The sequence below is a fragment of the Cupressus sempervirens genome, chromosome 3, assembly GCF_028749045.1.
Source record: "Cupressus sempervirens isolate cs-2001-9-10 chromosome 3, ASM2874904v1, whole genome shotgun sequence".
Classification (NCBI taxonomy): Eukaryota; Viridiplantae; Streptophyta; class Pinopsida; order Cupressales; family Cupressaceae; genus Cupressus; species Cupressus sempervirens.
The window spans coordinates 349,791,979-349,811,207 of record NC_143120.1 but is presented as its reverse complement, the minus strand read 5'-3'; positions in this window follow the sequence as shown (position 1 = coordinate 349,811,207).

The window sequence follows — 19,229 nt, the reverse complement described above, 5'->3', positions numbered from 1 at the left end:
TAGAGTTTAAATTAGGGTTATAATTAGGGTTAAAATTAGGCTTAGGGTTAGGGTTAAAATTAGATTTACGGTTAGAGTTAGAGAAAGCGGTAGAGAAAGGGTTAGTTTTAGGGTGATGGTTAAGGTTAGGTTTATATTTAGAGTTAGGGTTGTATATAGAGTTACATCAGGGTTAAGGTTAGGGTAAGGGTTTGAGTTGGGGTTAAGGTTAGGGTTAGGGCTATGGTTTTCATCTAGATTAAAGTAAGGGTTAAGGTTAGAGTTAGAGTGTTGAGTCAGGGTTAAGGTTAGAGTTAGGGTTAGGTTACGATTTTAGTGAAGGTTAAACTAAGGATTAGGGTTAGGATTAGAGTCTAATTATGGTAGAGTTAGATTTATAGTTAGGGTTATATTTAGGGTTAGAGTTAGGGGTAGGATTATGGTTAAAAAAAGTAATTTTCTTTTTGGCATATTGTAATGTAAAATGTTATAGTCAAACATAGATGTATGGTTAGGGACAAAGTTACCATTACAATTAATGTTAACCTTAGGGATAGAATAAGGGTTAGGGTTAGCATTAGGGTTAGGGTTGGAGTTAGGGTTAGGGTTTGAGTTATGGTTAAGGTTAGGGTTAGAGTTACGGTTATGGTTATTGTTAGAGTTATGGTCAAGGTTTGGGTTAGAGTTATGTTTATGGTTAAGGTTAGGGTTAGAGTTATGTTTATGGTTAAGGTTTGGATTAGAGTTATGTTTATGGTTAAGGTTAGGGTTAGAGTTATGGTCATAGTTAAGGTTAGGGTTAGAGTTATGGTTATGGTTAGGGTTAGTGTTATAGTAAGGCTAGGGTTAGGGTTTGAGTCAAGGTTAAGGTTAGAGTGAAGGTTAGGGTTTGAGTCAAGATTAAAGTAAGGGTTAGGGTTAGGGTTAGAGTCCAATTATGGTAGTGTTAGATTTAGGGTTAGAGTTATGCTCATGGTTAAGGTTAGGGTTAGGGTTAGGGTTATTATAGGGCTCGAGTTAGGGTTATTGTAGGGATAGGGTTAGGGTTTGAGTCAGGGTTAAGGTTAGGTTTAGGATTAGGGTTAGGGTTTTAGTTAGGATTAAAGTTAGGGTTAGGGTTAGGGTTAGAGTCTAGTTATGGTAGAGTTAGATTTAGGGTTAGAGTTAGGCATAGAGTTATGTTTATGGTTAAGTTTAGGGTTAGAGTTATGCTCATGGTTAAGGTTAGGGTTAGACTTATGGTTATGGTTAGGGTTAGGGTTATAGTAGGGCCAGGGTTAGGGTTAGGGTTAGGGTTAGGGCTTGAGTAAGGGTTAAGGTTCTAGAGTTATGGTTAGGGAAAAGTTTTAAGCCAAGATTAAAGTTAGGGTTAGGGTTATAGTTAGAGTCCAATTATGGTAGAGTTAGATTTAGGGTTAGAGTTAAGGACAAATTAATGTTTATGGTTAAGGTTAGTGTTAAAGTTAGGCTTAGGGTTAGTGTTAGAGTTAAGGTTAGGGTTAAGGTTAGAATTAAGGTTAGGGTTAGTGTTAAGGTTAGGGTTAGGGTTAGAGTTAAAGTTACGGTTAGCATTAGAATGAAAATTAGGGTAAGGGATAGGGTTTGAATTAGAATTAGGGTTCTTGTTAGGGTTAGAGTTACAGTTAGGGTTAGAGTTAGAGTTAGGGTTAGGGTTAGGTTTAAAATTAGAGTTAGAGTTGGGATTAGGGTTAGGGTTAGAATTAGGGTTAGAAATATAGTTAGGAATAGAGATAGAGTTAGGGTTAGGATAAGGGTTAGAATTAGGGTTACAAATATAGTTAGGGTTAGTGTTAGGGTTAGAATAAGAGTTAGGGTTAGGGTTAGAGATAGAGTTAGAATTAGAGTTCAAATAAGGGTTGGAGTTAGAGTTAGGGTTATATTTAGGGTTAGAATTAAGGTTAGGATTAGAATTAGTGTTAGAGATAGGGTTACAGTTAGTGTTAGGGTTATGGTTAGGGTTAGCATTAGGGTTAGGGTTAGGGTTAGTGTTAGGGTTATGGTTAGGATTAGCATTAGGGTTAGGGTTACAATTAGAGTTAGAGTTAAAATTAGAGGTAGTGTTAGTGTTAGTGTTCATATAGGAGTTAGAGTTAGAATTAGAGTTAGAGTTAGGGTTCAAGTTAGAGTTAGAGTTAAAGTTAGAGATAGAGTTAAAGTTAGAGATTAGGGTTAAGGTTAAAGTTACCTAATTAGATTTAGGGTTAGGGTAAGAGTTAGGGCTAGGATTAGGATTAGAATTAGGGTTAGGGTTAGAATTAGCATTAGATTTAGGATTATAAAGGGTTAAGGTTAGGGTTAGGGGGAGAATTAAAGTTAGAGATAGAGTTAGAGTTAGAGTTAGGGTTAGGGCTAGGGTTAGAGTTAGGGTTAAAATTAGAATTATCTAGTTAGAGTTAGAGTTAGAGTTAGGGTTTGTGTTATTATTGCTGTTAAGATAATTTTTGGGTTACTAATCATATTATAGCTAATAAAATTATAATTAATAAATATTATTACTCTAAATTATAATTATAATTTAGAGGTAGGGTTAGGGTTAGGGTTAATTGTAATCACACTCTCTCTCACATGTCCCATTCTATAATTCCCCCCCCCCCCCCCCCAACCCCAATAATGTATACCCTCCCCACTCCCCCTATGTTGTTCTCTTTGTCCATCTATTTCTCTACATATATACATCTCTACCTCCATAACTATTGTCATTGTCTATCACTATCCATCATACTCTTCCTCTCCCCATCATTGTCTACATCTCTTTTGGGCCTTATATATTCTTTTTCTTATTTAGCTCATCTCTCCCTACTCCCCTTCTATATATCTACATCTCCTGCCCCCTCAAATCATCTCTCTCTCTCTCTCTCTCTCTCTCTCTCTCTCTCTCTCTCTCTCTATCTCTCTCTCTCACCCCACTCTTTCTCCCTCCTTATTTTTCACTATATCTATCTATGTCTACCTCATGTCTCTCACTCTCTCCCCCTTGTCTCACTCTTTCTCTCTACCACATCACCTCATGTGATCTCTCTCTCTCTCTCTCTCTCTCTCTCTCTCTCTCTCTCTCTCACACACACACACACACACACACACACACACCATCTTCATGTTTATATATCTCTAAAATGCTATATGTATGTCTACCTCATCTCTCTCTCTCTCTCTCTCTCTCTCTCTCTCTCTCTCTCTCTCTCTCTCTCTCTCTCTCTCTCGGCCTCTCTCTCTCCACCATCTCCATCTCTACCCCTCTCCCCTTTTCCTTCTACCCCCTCTAAGATTATCCTCTCTCTCTCTCTCTCTCTCTCTCTCTCTCTCTCTCTCTCTCTCTCTCACACACACACACACACACACACACACACACACACATTGCATCATGTTATTTATCTCACTCTTTCTTCGTATCACGTCGCCTCATGTTAATTCTCTCTCTCTCTCTCTCTCTCTCTCTCTCTCTCTCTCTCTCTCTCACACACACACACACACACACACACACACACACACACGCACGCGCACGTCACCTCATGTTATTTGTCTCTCTTTAAATTTGACTTCATTTCTAAAGTTTGTCCCAATTTATAATTTTTGTTTGTATTTCTATAATATAAAATCAAGTAGATTTAATAGAACTTAATTATCTTTAATAGTTTTTTATACAATTAATAAATTTAGGTAAAATTTTCTAATTTTTATATTTGATTTAAGTAACAATTTTATTATCTTTTCTTTCTTTAATATAAATATTATGTTAAAATTCATTTGTAAAATCTAAAATAATTTCTAAACTTCAATATTTTACAACCTCCAAAATCTTATTATTTTAATAATAAAATAAAATTACATATATAAAAATCTTTATTTTTAAGATTTGAAAAAATAATGAACTTTCATATAAAATGAAAACTGCAAGCGAAACAGTAACCAAAAAAGATTTATAGAAAGTTTTTCCTTTCTACTTTATGATTCATTACCAAAATAATAGTAGATTTTCAAAAGAAAGAGAATATTTGTGAAAATAAAAAGTTTCTGCAGTTATCTCAAACTGTTATTACTAAGTTTTTCTAGATTTAGTACTATTCTCTGGATGAACTTAGAGATATTAATAATCAATATTTGTAATAATAAAATTAAAAACAACATCAAGACTAACAATAATTATTAAAAAAATAAAAATAGCAGCAACAATAATAATAAGAAAAGAGTAATTTCTTTTAGTGTTTTGTCTCTTCCATGCACCGTTTAATCTAATAGTCATGCACCAATTCACCAAATAAGGAAGAGAATGTAACATGTAGTTTGAACTTTGAGTTTTTAGAATCATGAATTGACGCATGAAATATGGAGAATCAAGCAGTTATAAATTATTAATCACAAGTTCTACAACTGTCTATGTTTGTTATAACAACAGTTACATAGGAATCTTGGGCCAGTCTCATTCGATAAAATTAGATTAAGTACAAAGTTAGTCTTGATTGTAGTGTAGTTAAATAAGCATGTGAAAGTCCATATGAGGCATTTCTCAATATAAAATATGGCAATTGTAATATATTTTAAACAGACGAATTAATATAAAAACTAAAATTTTTTCTCCATTCTCGTTTTGCTGTAGCAATTGTGTTTTTGATATTTTTGATAAGTGTTGTAGCATGTTATATTTAACATTAAATTAATCTTTATTATTATATTCAATAGTAATTTCAAACATTATTAAAAAGACTCTAAATACAACCAAATCACATAATCTAAGAACTAAAACATAAGTACCCATCAAAGGAACAGTTAGAATGCCCAAAATTGCTAAAATAATTGCACCTGCAACTGCCATTACAGAAGCAATTTGTTACTCCAATCTGTTATCTTTCTTAGACTAAAGGAGCACAAGAAAAAGTGAGATTGATATTATGAGTTACAAAAGAAATTTGAATGTATTTATAAGCATTTTTGCTCAGAGATTTCCTATAACATTGTGTTAATACCAGATTTCCCTTTTTTTTCAATTGTATTGCTAAGAAAATCACCATGGTTGCATTCTATATCTAGAGCAATTATCACATTGGACAAGTCGTTCAGCATTGACATAATTATTCGCACCATTTTCCAATGAAGAATCCCATCAGAATGCCACACGCTAGACATCGTGACAAAATTACAAACTGGTGGGAATGAGCCAGAACCTCTCAATCTGCACTTAACCAGATTAAACCACCGAAAGAATAGGTAGCAGGAAGGAACCTATAAATTGGAGCTGCAACAGAGCCAATTCCAAATGCATATCCAGATCCAGAGTCAGTCATTTATCTTTAATCCATTCCCATTCAATCCCAGCAATGCGTTAATAGCGTCAGGAAGCTCCATGCATGAATCATAAGAAAATGGATAGATCTGGTTAGGAAAGTACATATTGGACCAAAATATTTTAGAAATAGAAAAGAAGACACCCCTAAAACACTCCCATCAAGCACCATTAACAATGAAAAGTATTATAAAATATATATATCAAATAGATTTTGAATACAAATCTAAATCTAAATCAAACATGCAAGACTAAACTATTAAATGCAAGCCTAAATAGTTATGAACAGAATTCTAAATCTAGATGAAATTAATTAAAATTGAAATCTAAATCAAAGTAGAATATTATAACTAATTTTGAATTTCAATTTATATCTACATCTAAATCTAAATGAAAATGTAAATAAAAAATAGAAATCTCACTTGCAAAAATGTTATTCCAAAACTTCAATTTACTCCTATTCAAAAACTCCAATCTAATCCTCTAATAACCTCCACCTCTTCCTTCCTGCAAAAACATAAAATGAAAATGAAATGAGGAGCCTTGGTTTTATAACTTTTGAGAGGCTCCTCATATCCCCCAACAGACGTCTCTTCACATTCCAGGAATTTGTTTCAAATTCCCCCACTCCCCGCAAAAAAAAAAGCATGAATGTGCATGCAAAATTATATTTAACAAAAAAATAATCATATTGAAATTATTTCGTCCCTATTTTTTTGGGCCCTATTTTTTCGGGTCCTACTTTTTCGGGCCCTACTTTTTCGGGCCTATTATTTCGGCCTCCATTTGGCTTCCTATTATTTCGACCAGCAATTATTTCGGGAATTCTTTTTTAATATTTAATTTAGAAGTTTATAACTGCTCCCAATTCTTTTTTATTGACAAGGAATATTGGCATATTCCCGTGCTGGGCATTTGTGCTGCCATTGTATAGAACGCCTCTCGGCGTAATAAATTTGATGGGAGTTACAAATGATATTTATTTTTAAAAATTAATCAAAAATAGCAAATGTCATTTGACATTTACAAAAATAGTAAAAACTAAATTAAAATGTGTAATGCCATTTGACAATTATAATTATTAACAAATAGAAATAGAAAATAAATTTGATGGGAGTTACAAACGAAATTTATATTTAGAAAATCAATTTAAAATAGATTCCTTGTCAATAAGAAAGAAAAATGAGTTGTTACAAATTTTTTAATTAAATATTAAATTATTAAATAATAAAACATTCTCGAAATAATAATTGGCTAAAATAATAGGAAGTTAAATGGAGGTTGAAATATTAAGCCCAAAAAAATAGGACTCAAAAAAATAGGGTTGAAATAGTTTTATTAAAATTTTAAATATTAAATATTTTTTAAATATATTTTTGCATGCACATTCATGCTTATTTTTTCTCAAGAGTGGTGGAATTTAAAACAAATTCATGGAATGTGAAGATACATCCATTGGGGGATATGAAGAGCCTCTCACAAGTTATAAAAAAAGGCTCCTAATTTATTTTTCTTTTTGTGTTTTTGGAAGGAGGGAGAGGTAGAGATTATTGGAGAGGAGTAGATTGAAGTTTTTGAAAAGGAGTTGGTTGAAGTTTTGGAGTAATTTTTTTGCAGGTGAGATTTCTACCTTTTTTTTTTATTGATTTTTGTATTTAGACTTAGTTATGTATTTACATTTAGATGTAAAATTAGTTTCAAAATTAATTATAATATTCTACTTTGATTTAGATTTTAATTTCAATTAGTTTCATTTAGATTTAGAATTGCATTCAAAATTGTTTAAGTTTGCATATAATAGTTTAGCCTTGCATGTTTGATTTAGATTTAAAATTGCATTCAAATCTATTTGATTTATATATTTGATAATACTTTTCATTTGCATGTTTTTAATGTGCATGTTATCAAATTAGTTTTAGATTTGCATATTTCAAAATGGTTTTGATTTACATGTTTTAGATTTGTATGTTTCATAGTAGTTTTACATTTGCATGTTTCAAAAAATTTATATTTTCATTTTCATAATTAAATGTTATCATTAATGTGGATGGCAATGTCACTATATCAATGAAATTTATATTTTATTAAAGTTAATAATCTATTTAAAATAGACAAATCACATATTTTGTTTTATATTTTATCATTATTTAATTAGATTACATGTGTTTAATTTAAGTATTTTTCATTTTTTTAAAAGTATATAATGTTTATGTTTGTAATGTTTGAAAAGTGGAAGGCAATGCCACCATATTTCAAACATTACAATCCAAAGATTTCATTTAAAATAGTTTTGATTTTTATTTATCTTATTTTGAACATTATTCATTTGAAATAAATTATGTTAATTTCTAATACTTTTTTATTCTGATTATTTCTATATGTTAATGTTTGTTTATAAGTTTATAGGTTAATATTTGAGTTATGAAAGCCTTGAATTGAGAATCAAACATTATTGATATACTAGCCTTACTACTTCAATGGCCTCAAATGATTTCTTTGATACCGAGTTTGACAAATGTTGACAAATAATTAAAGAGTCATGCACAAATATAATTAAAGTTGTGGAGAACGCAATATTGTCAATTAACTATGTTGAAGAAATGAAAATAATGCAAATGAAAGATGCAAAAAAATTCATGCGTGACACATCTGCAAAAGTGGATGGGTTTCCCTTAATGATGAATGAAATCTTTCACAATCATTGTTCAAATAAAGGTTGCAATACAATCCTAATCATTGAAGAATGTGACATGTATTTACACTGTTGCAGATAAATGTTATGTATATAGTTCATTTGTGTCTCTAGTTTCAAATTTTTACTTATTCTAATTACTTGTATTAGGAGTTGTGTTTCCCCATTGTTCTATGTAACTTTCATGAAGAAGAGAACAAGAAAAATAAATTTATTTTTATAAAAGATGTCTTCAATCGATGTGGCTACTAAATATATTAATTAAGAAAGAAAATCATAAGTCTACATAGACGTCCTTCATAATAGGCATGTTTATTGATTAAAATTCTTAATCATTGCAGTAAAACTTGCATTAGCATTATTAAAAATTCAACAATATATAATGTTCTTACATCATCACGGAGAAATATTTTTCGTAAAATTGATGCTTTATCTATTTTTTCACACTTCTTACATCATTTAAATAGCTATGTTGGGACTTATAATTCCCCTTTCATGAACAAGATACAGTCATTTTTAAAACCTATATCCCAATTTTGACCATAGTTCTACTCCAAATACTTCAACACTACACCTAAATCTCATACTTCCCTTAACCATGTCCCTTGTTTTGGTGTTTAACATTTAACCACTTATTAACCCTAACCATAACACTAAGTGTCATATAAATGAAATTGTAAACCTTGGATCCTAACTCTATATTTGACTGTACTAAGCATTTAGTAAATTATATACCTGACCTTAACCCTATATCTACTACTAATAGAAATAATATTATATTTTTAATAGGGGGAATATATATATATATATATATATATATATATATATATATATATAGAGAGAGAGAGAGAGAGAGAGAGAGAGAGAGAGAATCTCTGTAGAGAGTGGAAAGGGATGGGAGAAGAAGTGAGTACATTATAAAAGACATAATAATATGAACCACAATATTACCAATCATGAGCATTTTAATAGGAATAAACCACATAAAAAATTAGCCTAATAATTGACATAACACTAACTTAAAGTGTAATAATAGAACTAACGTCAATTATGATAGGAGCAATACGGCCAAACATAACCTTAAGCATAATAATAACATAAACCCTAACTCTAATCCTAACCCTAACTCTAACTCTAGTTATAACCCTAACCTTGATGTTAACCCTAACCCCAACCCTGACCCTAACTCTAACTCTAACCCTAACTCCAACTCTACCCCTAACTCTAACTCTAATTCTACTCCTACTCCTAACCCTAACCCTATGTATAACCCTAACTCTAATCCTAATTCTAACCCTAACTTTAACTCTAACTCTATCTCTAACTCTAACTATAACTTGAACTTGAAACCTAACTATAACTTTGACTCAAATTCTAACCCTAACCCTGACACTAATTATAACCCTAATTCTAACCCTAACCCTAACTCTAACTATAACAATAGTTCTAACCCTAATTCTAACTCTAACCCCAAATCTAACTCTAATTCTACCCCTAACCCTAACCCTATGTATAACCTTAATTCTAACCCTAATTTTAATCCTAAACCTAACCCTAATCCTAACCCTAACTCTAACCCCAACTCTAACTCTAACTCTAACTCTAACACTAGCTCCAACTCTAACTTAAACCCTAACTCTAATTATAAGTTCCCTAACCCTAATGCTAACCCAAACTTTAATGATAGCCCTAATGTTAACCCTAACTCTAACCCTAACCCTTATTCTAATCCTAACTCTAATTCCAACTCTAACCCTAACTCTAATTCTGACCCTAACTCTTGCGCTAATTCTAACTCTAACTCTAACTCTAACCCTAACCTTAACCCTAATTCTTACCCTAATTCTAACCTCAACTCACTCTAATCCTAATCCTAAGCCTGATCCTAACTTTATATCTAATTCTAACCCCAACCCTAACCCTAACCCTAACCCTAGCTCTAATTCTAACCCTAACCCTAACTCTAATTCTAACTCTAACTCTAATCGTATTTCTAACTCTAACTCAAAACCTAACTCTAACTCTAATTATAACACTAACCCTAATCCTTACCCTAATTCTAACCATAACCCTGATTCTATCCCTAACTCTAACCCTGACCCTAACCCTAACCCTAACTCTATCTCTATCTCTACTTCTAACCCTAACCCTAATCCTAACTCTAACCCTATCTCTAACTCTAACCCTAACCCTAATCCTAACCCTAGCCCTAGCCCTAAACCTAACTCTAACTCTAATTATAACCCTAACCCTATCCCTAACCCTAATTTTAATTGTAGTGCTAATGCTAACCCTAACTCTAACCCTAAACATGACCATAACCATAACTCTACTCCTAACTTTAACATTTTACGTAACAATATCCTTAAAATGAAAACAAATTAAAGTTATGCTCTAACTTTAATTCCAACTCTAACTCTAACTTGAACTTGAAACCTAACTCTAACTCTAACTTAAGTTCTAACCCTAACCCTAACACTAATTCTAACCCTAATTCTAAATCTAGCCCTAATTCTAACTCTAACCCTATCTCTAACCGTAACACTAATTCCAACCCTAATTCTAACTCTAACCCTAATTCTGACCCTAACCCTAACCCTAATTCTAACTATAACCGTAACCGTAACCCTAAATCTATCCCTAAATCTAACTCTAATTCTAATTCTACCCCTAACTCTAACCCTAATTATGATCCTAACCCTAACCCTAATCCTGACCCTAACTCTAACCCCAACTCTAACTCTGACACTAACTCTAACTCTAACTTGAACCCTAACTCTAACTCTAATTATAACCCTAACCCAAACTTTAACTATAGCCCTAACGTTAATCCTAACTCTAACCCTAACCCTAACTCTAACCCTAACTCTAATTCCAACTCTAATCCTGACTCTAATTCTAACCGTAACTCTCAAGCTAATTCTTACCCCAATTTAACCCCAATTCACTCTAATCCTAATCCTAAGCCTGATCCTAACTCTATATCTATTCTAACCCTAATCCTAACCTTGACTTTAACCTTAACCCTGACCTTGACTCTAACTCTAACCCTAATCCCAACCCTGACCCTAGCTCTGATTCTGACCCTAACTCTAACTGTAATTCTAACTCTAACTCTAACCCTATTTCTAAATCTAACTCAAAACCTAACTCTAACTCTAATTCTAACCCTAATCCTAACCCTAATTCTAACCCTAACCCTAATTGTAACCCTAATTCTATCCCTAACTCTAACCCTAATTTTAACCCTAACCCTAGCCCTAACCCTAACTCTATCTCTATCTCTAATTCTAACCCTGACCCTAATCCTAACTCTAATTCTATCTCTAAACCTAACCTTGACCCTAACTCTAACTCCAACTCTAATTGTAATGCTAATGCTACCCTAACTCTAACCCTAACCATAACCATAGCCATAACTCTACTCCTGACTATAACATTTTACATAACAATATCCTTAAAATAAAAGCAAATTAAAGTTATGCTCTAACTTTAACTCTAACTTTAACTCTAACTCTAACTCTAACTCTAACTCTAACTCTTAACTCTAACTTGAACTTGAAACCTAACTCTAACTCTAACTCAAATTCTAACCCTAACCCTAACACTAATTCTAACCCTAATTCTAAATCTAATCCTAATTCTAACCCTAATCCTAACTCTAACCCTAACACTAGTTCTAACCCTAATTCTAACTCTAACCCTAATTCTAACCCTAACCCTAACCCTAATTCTAACTCTAACCCTAACCCTAAATCTAACTCTAATTCTACCCCTAACCCTAACCCTATATATAACCCTAACTCTAACCCTAATTCTAAACCTAATGGAGTATTTTTGTAAATGAATTCAATTTTAACTTTGTAATGGTTTTTTCAAAGTAGTTATACTTGAGTTAGCTTAATGTTTTGAAAATATTTAAAATTCTCTCTCTTAGTGTGTTTCCTCATTTTTAGACGCGGGGAAGCATAGAGGAGACCATAATAGTCATCACATTTTGTAATTTATCTAATAATGTTTATTAGTTTATTAAAATATTATATTTGATTATTATTAAAAACTAACTTAAATGTAAGCACCATTTATTTATTTTTAAATATAAAATAAATATTTCCTATTTTCTTTTAATAATTTATATTAAATATTATAGTTATATTTGTATAGAATCTATAAGTTTGTGCTTAATTATTCTCTTAATCAAATAAATTTTACAAACATGTCGGTATATCACTTTATGCTTAAAATTAAAATCTTTGTAATCATTTTAATATGTTTAATGGGATATATAAAATTAATTTCAATAATTATAAAATTTCAAAATATATTTTTAATATAAAATAGTTAGTAATCACTTTGTATAAATTCTCATTGAAGATTATTAAAAATATATACATAATATTGATAATATTGTATTATGATCTATCATATCATTCATGAAAAATAAAAGATAAATGATTAATTTAAAATATATTTTTTATCTACTTCTAATCATCTTCAAATAATTGAACATAAATTTCTATTTAAAATCGATTATATTGTTACAAGTTGTATTTTAACTATTAAATATGATTTATAGTTTTTATAGTATTACTCACACATTTACAAAAATCTTGCTGCAAAAAAAGGTTATGGAGTGAGTTTTTGAAAAAAGGAGTCTTATAAGATCAAATGGAACCAACCAATTGGAGTGGAGAAAAATAATTACTATACTATATGAAATTTATAAATAATTAGCTAGACTTTATAAACATATAAATTATGAAAAAATAGTTATAACTAATTGGTGCAAATTAATTCTAATTGTGCACAAGTGAATGCAATAGTATATTGCCTACGACAAGTACAATAAGTCATAAAATATTAGATTCCTAAATTAGAATAAACAACAAACATTTTAATATTTAATTGTAATGTTACCTTGCAAAAGTCCATAGAAATACATTTATAATAAAGGTGACAATTTAGCTGCCACTTGTAGGTGAGTTGGTCTGTGCCTTGAGGTTTACTTCCTTGAGGTCACATGTTTGACTCCCCTTCATAGTGGAGAAAGGTTATAGGCCAGTTTCCCTTATGGGACTTTTGTGCCAACTACCTACTCCATTGGCCTAAGGTATAGGACTAGATTTTTCCCCCAAAATTTAGTCGCCACTTGTAGGTGAGTTGGTCAGTGCCTTGAGGTTTATTTCTTCAAGGTCACAGGTTCAACTGCCCTTCATAGTGGAGAAAGATTGTAGGCCAGTTTCCCTTACGAGACTTTTGTGCCAAGTACCTACTCTGCTAGCCTGGGGTATAGGACTAGACTTTTCGCCCAAAGTTTTACTAGCCCTGGCTGATGATGTAGATGACTTCTTACAAGTCGAGAGCTTGAGTAAAAGAAGGAGATTGGAAAAGAGGAAGAGGGAAGAGGAGGCTTCTCTAGATGATAGTCATTTGAAGACTGATGAGGCAGAGACTACGGGAGAGCTGGAGCTCAAGAATGCGGAGTTGGTCAAAGAAATGGTGCCCTGACTTGTGCTCCTAGATTTTTTTCTATAGCCCAACTTTTGGCTATTTCTAATATTGTCTAGTTCTGGTGGCTAGGTATGGTCTATTGTTTTTTTGTTGCTTTGTTGCTTGCTTTGGACTTTTAGTTGTATTTTGTTGTTAATTGGTGGGTTTCAAGAACCCCTGTAAAAAAAATTGGTTTACTTAATAAAAAATAAAGGCAACAATTCAATGAAGAGAGATGGCATCTTGACTCTATGTTTCCCTCAAGATATCCTATTAATAATGTTGCCAAAAAAAATTGACAAAAAGTGCAGAAATTTTGTGAAACTTCAACACTTGATGATAGAGAAATGGTTGCTTGGCAACTAGAAACCCGTTGTTATCATTGAAACATGAAATGATCTATAAACATCACATTTATGGTAACAAAGATGAGGGATGAAACATTAAAATCTTACGAAATAAATGGTGTGCCATCTATAGTAATTTTTGAATAATTGTGTATAGGTTTTTTTGATTAACATTTGGATTTACTTTTATCTTCTTTGTATTTCATTTTTAATATGATCTATAATATGGATAAGAAATATCTATAAATAGACTATTAATCTTCATAGACTGGAAACTAGAAGATTTAAATTGTTTACTATCTTTATCTAAAGTACTTGTAAAGATGAAAGCATAACAATACAATCCCAATTCTAAGCTTGTTCTACCCCTTTTTTTTTGTTAGAGTAAAAGGTTAATTTAATTTAATTTATTAAATTACCTTTACTCCCTTCTTAACATTTCTCTTTATGCACCTACGTTTCTATTTAGTAATTATTAAATGTCATTTACCTCTTAGGGTTTCCCTTTTAGGTTTTATGATCTCCTTCTATAAGGATTGATCTTTTGTAAATATCTCTCATCTTTTCAGTCTGATAATATAATTTTCCATACTTTTAGAGAAAAATCCTTCCTCTTATTTGTCTTTTCTGTGACGGGTTCTTGCGTGCAGGTGTTCTTCGGGTTTTGTGGATTTGTATTACTCAAATCCTACATGGTATAGAGCCTGACCTGTTGTAGCTTGTTCTTATTTGGAAAAAAAGAAGAGTGAGGGTTTGACATAATAAATCTAGCTTTTAATATGATCTATAATATGGATAAGAAATATCTATAAATACATTATTGATCTTCATAGACTGGAAACTAAAAGATTTTAATTGTTTACTATCTTTATCTAAAGTACTTGTAAAGATGAAATGAAAAAAAGTACAATCTCAATTCTAAGCTTGTTCTACCCCTTTGTTGTTGTTAGAGTAGAAGGTTAATTAAATTACCTTTACTCCATTCTTAAGATTCCTCTTTATTCACTTGCATTTCCATTTAGTAATTAATTGGTAATTATTAAATGTCATTTACCTCTTAGGGTTTCCTAGGTTTTCCGATCTCCTTCTGTAAGGATTAATCTTTTATAAATATCTCTCATCTTTTCAGTTTGATAATATAATTTTCCATACTTTTAGAGCAAAACCCTTGCCTCTTCTTTGTGATAGGTTCTTGCCTATAGGTGTTCTTTGGGTTTTGTGGATTTGTATTACTCAAATCCTACATGGTATTGGAGCTTGAGCTGTTGTAGCTTGTTCTTATTTGGAGAAAAAGAAGAACTAGAGTTTGATAGAATAAATCTAGCCCTTTTCAGGTATTTTCTATGAAAATAGGGGGTGTCTAATTTTCGGAGCACTTTGAGGCCAAACAGACCTCATAGATGGATTCAAAAGGTGTCCAAACCCCCATTTTCATATTAAATCGGTTAATTTTGGACAATGTTGACTAGGGAGGCAATTTTTTTTGCATACTAGGGTTGTACAACCTCTGGCATGCACTCTAAGGTAGAGATTTTTATTTTTAATGTTTTTTTTTAAAAGTGATTTTTTACCACTGGCGGCTTAAATTTCAATGCAACGGTTAGCAAAACTGCTGGTGGTCTAGATAACCTGTAATAGTCACCGTCTGCACTCTCCCTTAGTTGCAACGGAGCTCTGTTGCACGACCACCAACTCTCCTCTACCACACCACCAACACTCATTTCCCACCAAGTTCAAGCATTGCTCGACCACTACTCTGCCTAGTCCACCCACTTGAGGTCATGTGGGAGGGGGGTGCGAGGGCTTAAGCCTTTTCATTTTTTTTTGGAAATTTGTGAAGTTATTTTGCTATACAAAGGCCCTATCAGTCTTTTCGCTTTAACTAGAGCATACAGAGGTGTTTTTTAGATTTGAAAGAAGTATTGATAAGATGATTCAGAGGCAGAGATGACGATGAAGGTATTTTTTGGAGTTATTTCCAGTTTGGTACCTTTTTTATTATTATCAAAGTTAGATGATGTTTTCTATCTTCTTGAGCCCTATCTAGATTCTCTATTATTTTCATCAGTATTTCTCAAAGGTACATGTGATACTCAACTAAAGCCTTTTTTTCTCTCTTCTTGTTTACACATTCCTTCTACTAGCTGGAGTTTGGTTTTTCGTATTGTGGGAGGGTGTTTTTTATTATTATTTATGTTATTTACATCAGTAAACTAGAACTTAAAAATAAATAAAAATCCAACACCTTCTAAAGCAATGACTGATGCCTCTTCTTGTCTAGAACTTTTGACCCCTCATAACTATCACACATGGAAGTCCCTGATGATACAACTTCTCTGGTCAAAAGGGTTGTGGTCTTGTTTAGATGTAGTGCAATGAATTTTATAGAGGCATTTTGAGGTCATGTAACACATAAACAAGATGGATGAGGCAATGGGGTTAATTGCTTTACAGGTATTTGTTAGTTTATGTGTTATGCCACCTCCATTGGAGATTTCATTTTAGGATTCTCATGCATTCTCCTTTGAGCATCAACTAGGACTTCCAACTTCACCTTACCCTCCTTGTCCAATGCCTTTGTTTCTTTTAGATTGAAGCCACATTGGTATGCTCATTGATGCATGAGTTCTACCATTATTGGGGGGGGGGGGGAAGGGAGGGCTATGGAGTCTCAAGCTTATTGTACTTATGGTCTTGAGAGAGTCTCTTGAGATATTTCATTTGTGCATCATTTTCTATCTCTTTTTGGAGTAGAGTTTTTCCCACTAGGTTTTCTCTATTTCTCCATTTCATCAAGATTTGGTTGTGATTGGGTACCTCATTAGGCCTTGTTGTCAAGACCCAAGTTTTGCTTTTAGCATTGTAGTTTCCTTACTTTTTCTTGCATTGTTTGTAGTTGCATTATTGCTCATCTTAAGGGGGGACGTTAGAGTAAAAGGTTAATTTCATTTCATTTATTTAATTACCTTTAGTCCCTTCTTAAGATTTCCCTTTATGTACTTGCATTTCTATTTAATAATTAATTAGTAATTATTAAATGTCATTTACCTCTTAGGGTTTCCCTTTTAGGTTTTTCGATCTCCTTCTACAAGGATTGATCTTTTATAAATATCTCTCATCTTTTGAATATGATAATATAATTTTTCATATTTCAGAGCAAGACCCTTGCCTCTTCTTTGTCTTTTCTTCTATGTGATAGGTTTTTGCATGCATTTATTCTTCGGGTTTTGTGGATTTGTATTGCTCAAATCCTACAGTTGTAACTACCCAACTTAGACTAGTGCCCCAACCACTTACTCTAATTATATATCCATAAGTTTGGAGGTTCTGCAACTTTCAATGTTTTGGCATATCTGGACATTATGACTCCAATGTGCATAAACATAGCCCCAGGTGACAACAATAAGTACTCCATGCATTTGCATTTAAAAAACATAACATCAATGAAGGTTTAAAGATCATTCATATCATACACTTTATCAAGAAACATGAAATCATCTCTACGGATTATACTCAATCTATAAGTGTATACGTTTGGCTTAATAGTGGTCTTGAATACTCTATGTATTTAAGAATATTTTACAGAACATAATTAGAGTGATTGAATTTAAAGAGTCTCATATTTAAAACTAAATACTTGTGTCAATAAAAAATGAACATCATAATCAAAACAAAATACTAACATTTTTAAAGTGCTTGGTGAGAAATACCAAAAGAAATGGTGTGGATTACACTTCAAAGATTCAATGTCCCAAATTAGTAAGATTAGAAGAGCAATAGTACTATGTATGTTAGGAAATGAGCATGTGAATGAGATGTCCATTTTCCATACCTATTTCATACTGGTTTGGTTTGAATCAACACCAAGGGGCACTCCATTCTTGTACAGTGAAATGACCATGAAAGTTGTGATCAACCCATCTATCTCTGTCGCTACATATTTTTCCTGGCACAATCCCAACAACTATATTTAAGAAGAAATATAGTAATGTGTAAAGATTTAATTATTAGAAAAATTGCAATCTGACTAATATGCACTTACTGCATATCAAATGAGATTATGAACAAATGGCAACACTCAGTGCATTGCTACATACCTACATTGTAGCCTTTATATTTTCTATGGGTTGGAGGAAAGGTGAAAAGGACATCTGAACTTGCATGCTGCCCTAAAATTAATGCATCATCGAAAATTATGACCCAAGAAAAAACATTGCTCAAAAACCATGATTGACGAATTATTTTTTGCTAGCTTGTTTACACATACTAGCAACTATTTTTTAGCGTGAGTCAAACAAGAAATTGATATTGGAATGAACCTTAAGGTGTAGGAGCAATGAAGACCGTTGATCGACCCAAATTGGGCAGATTGACTACAAAATGATGGAAGATGACTTTCATACAATTCTATGCAAGTGGAAAAAAATTTAGACATTCGAGTTGATGTTTCAACTAATAACAAGTGTGGAGTACTAGACAAAGTATTTATTTCTCTAGCAACCATGGTCACAAGGCTGTTAATAAAATCTCCTCGGAGATAGTGTCAAAACAATTAAACAACTCATGTGTTGGATGTTAGAAAGATGCTAGAACCCGACATTCAACCAATCAAAGCCAGTTAATCAAAATGAAGATAGAAATTAATTCCGTTGAAGATTTAGTGATCCAACAATCACAAATTCCAGTGGTTTTGAAGTTTCTTAGAAAACCATTTTAAGGTCATCCGAAACCATTTTTGAATACCTTGTTTACCGGTGTGAGACAAATTATGGTTGCAAGCAACCTTGCAAGGAAAGCCTATCAACTAATTAGTGACTATTTGTCACCTTAGAGCATTGGCTTGGAGATAATTGAGCATCCATCATGGACATCATTTCAATCTTAGAATCATGTGCATAGTTCAAATATGTACTTCCTACATCTTCAATGAGGAATACTAGGTTATTTTGCACACAGTTGTGTTATTATTTCTTTGCAAGGAGAGAAATGTTGTTCAACATTTGAGGATCATCTTTAGCATCCACCACCAATCAACTACTAACACTACATCCACTACTTTGAGAGGAGGTTACACGGTTTCTCTTGTTGTTTTATTTTCTGAGGAAGTATTTCTTCACATGGAATTAGTTACTTCACATTTTCTGAAGCAATAGGGGGAGGGAAGTATGTAATCTTGGATACAAATATATTCTTCTCTTTACCCACTTAATGATATATTTGATTAATAAAATATATATTTTTCTTTATACCATTAAACCAAACTTTCTAGTAATGTAAATTCAAGATTATTTTTAATATTATAAGAATGGTATACAATAATTATATGCTACTTTCATAATAAATTTCTTTCATAATTTTTTAAGTTTATTTTATAAATTAATTATAAAAATTTACCTTTTAAATCTATTTTATATTTAAAATA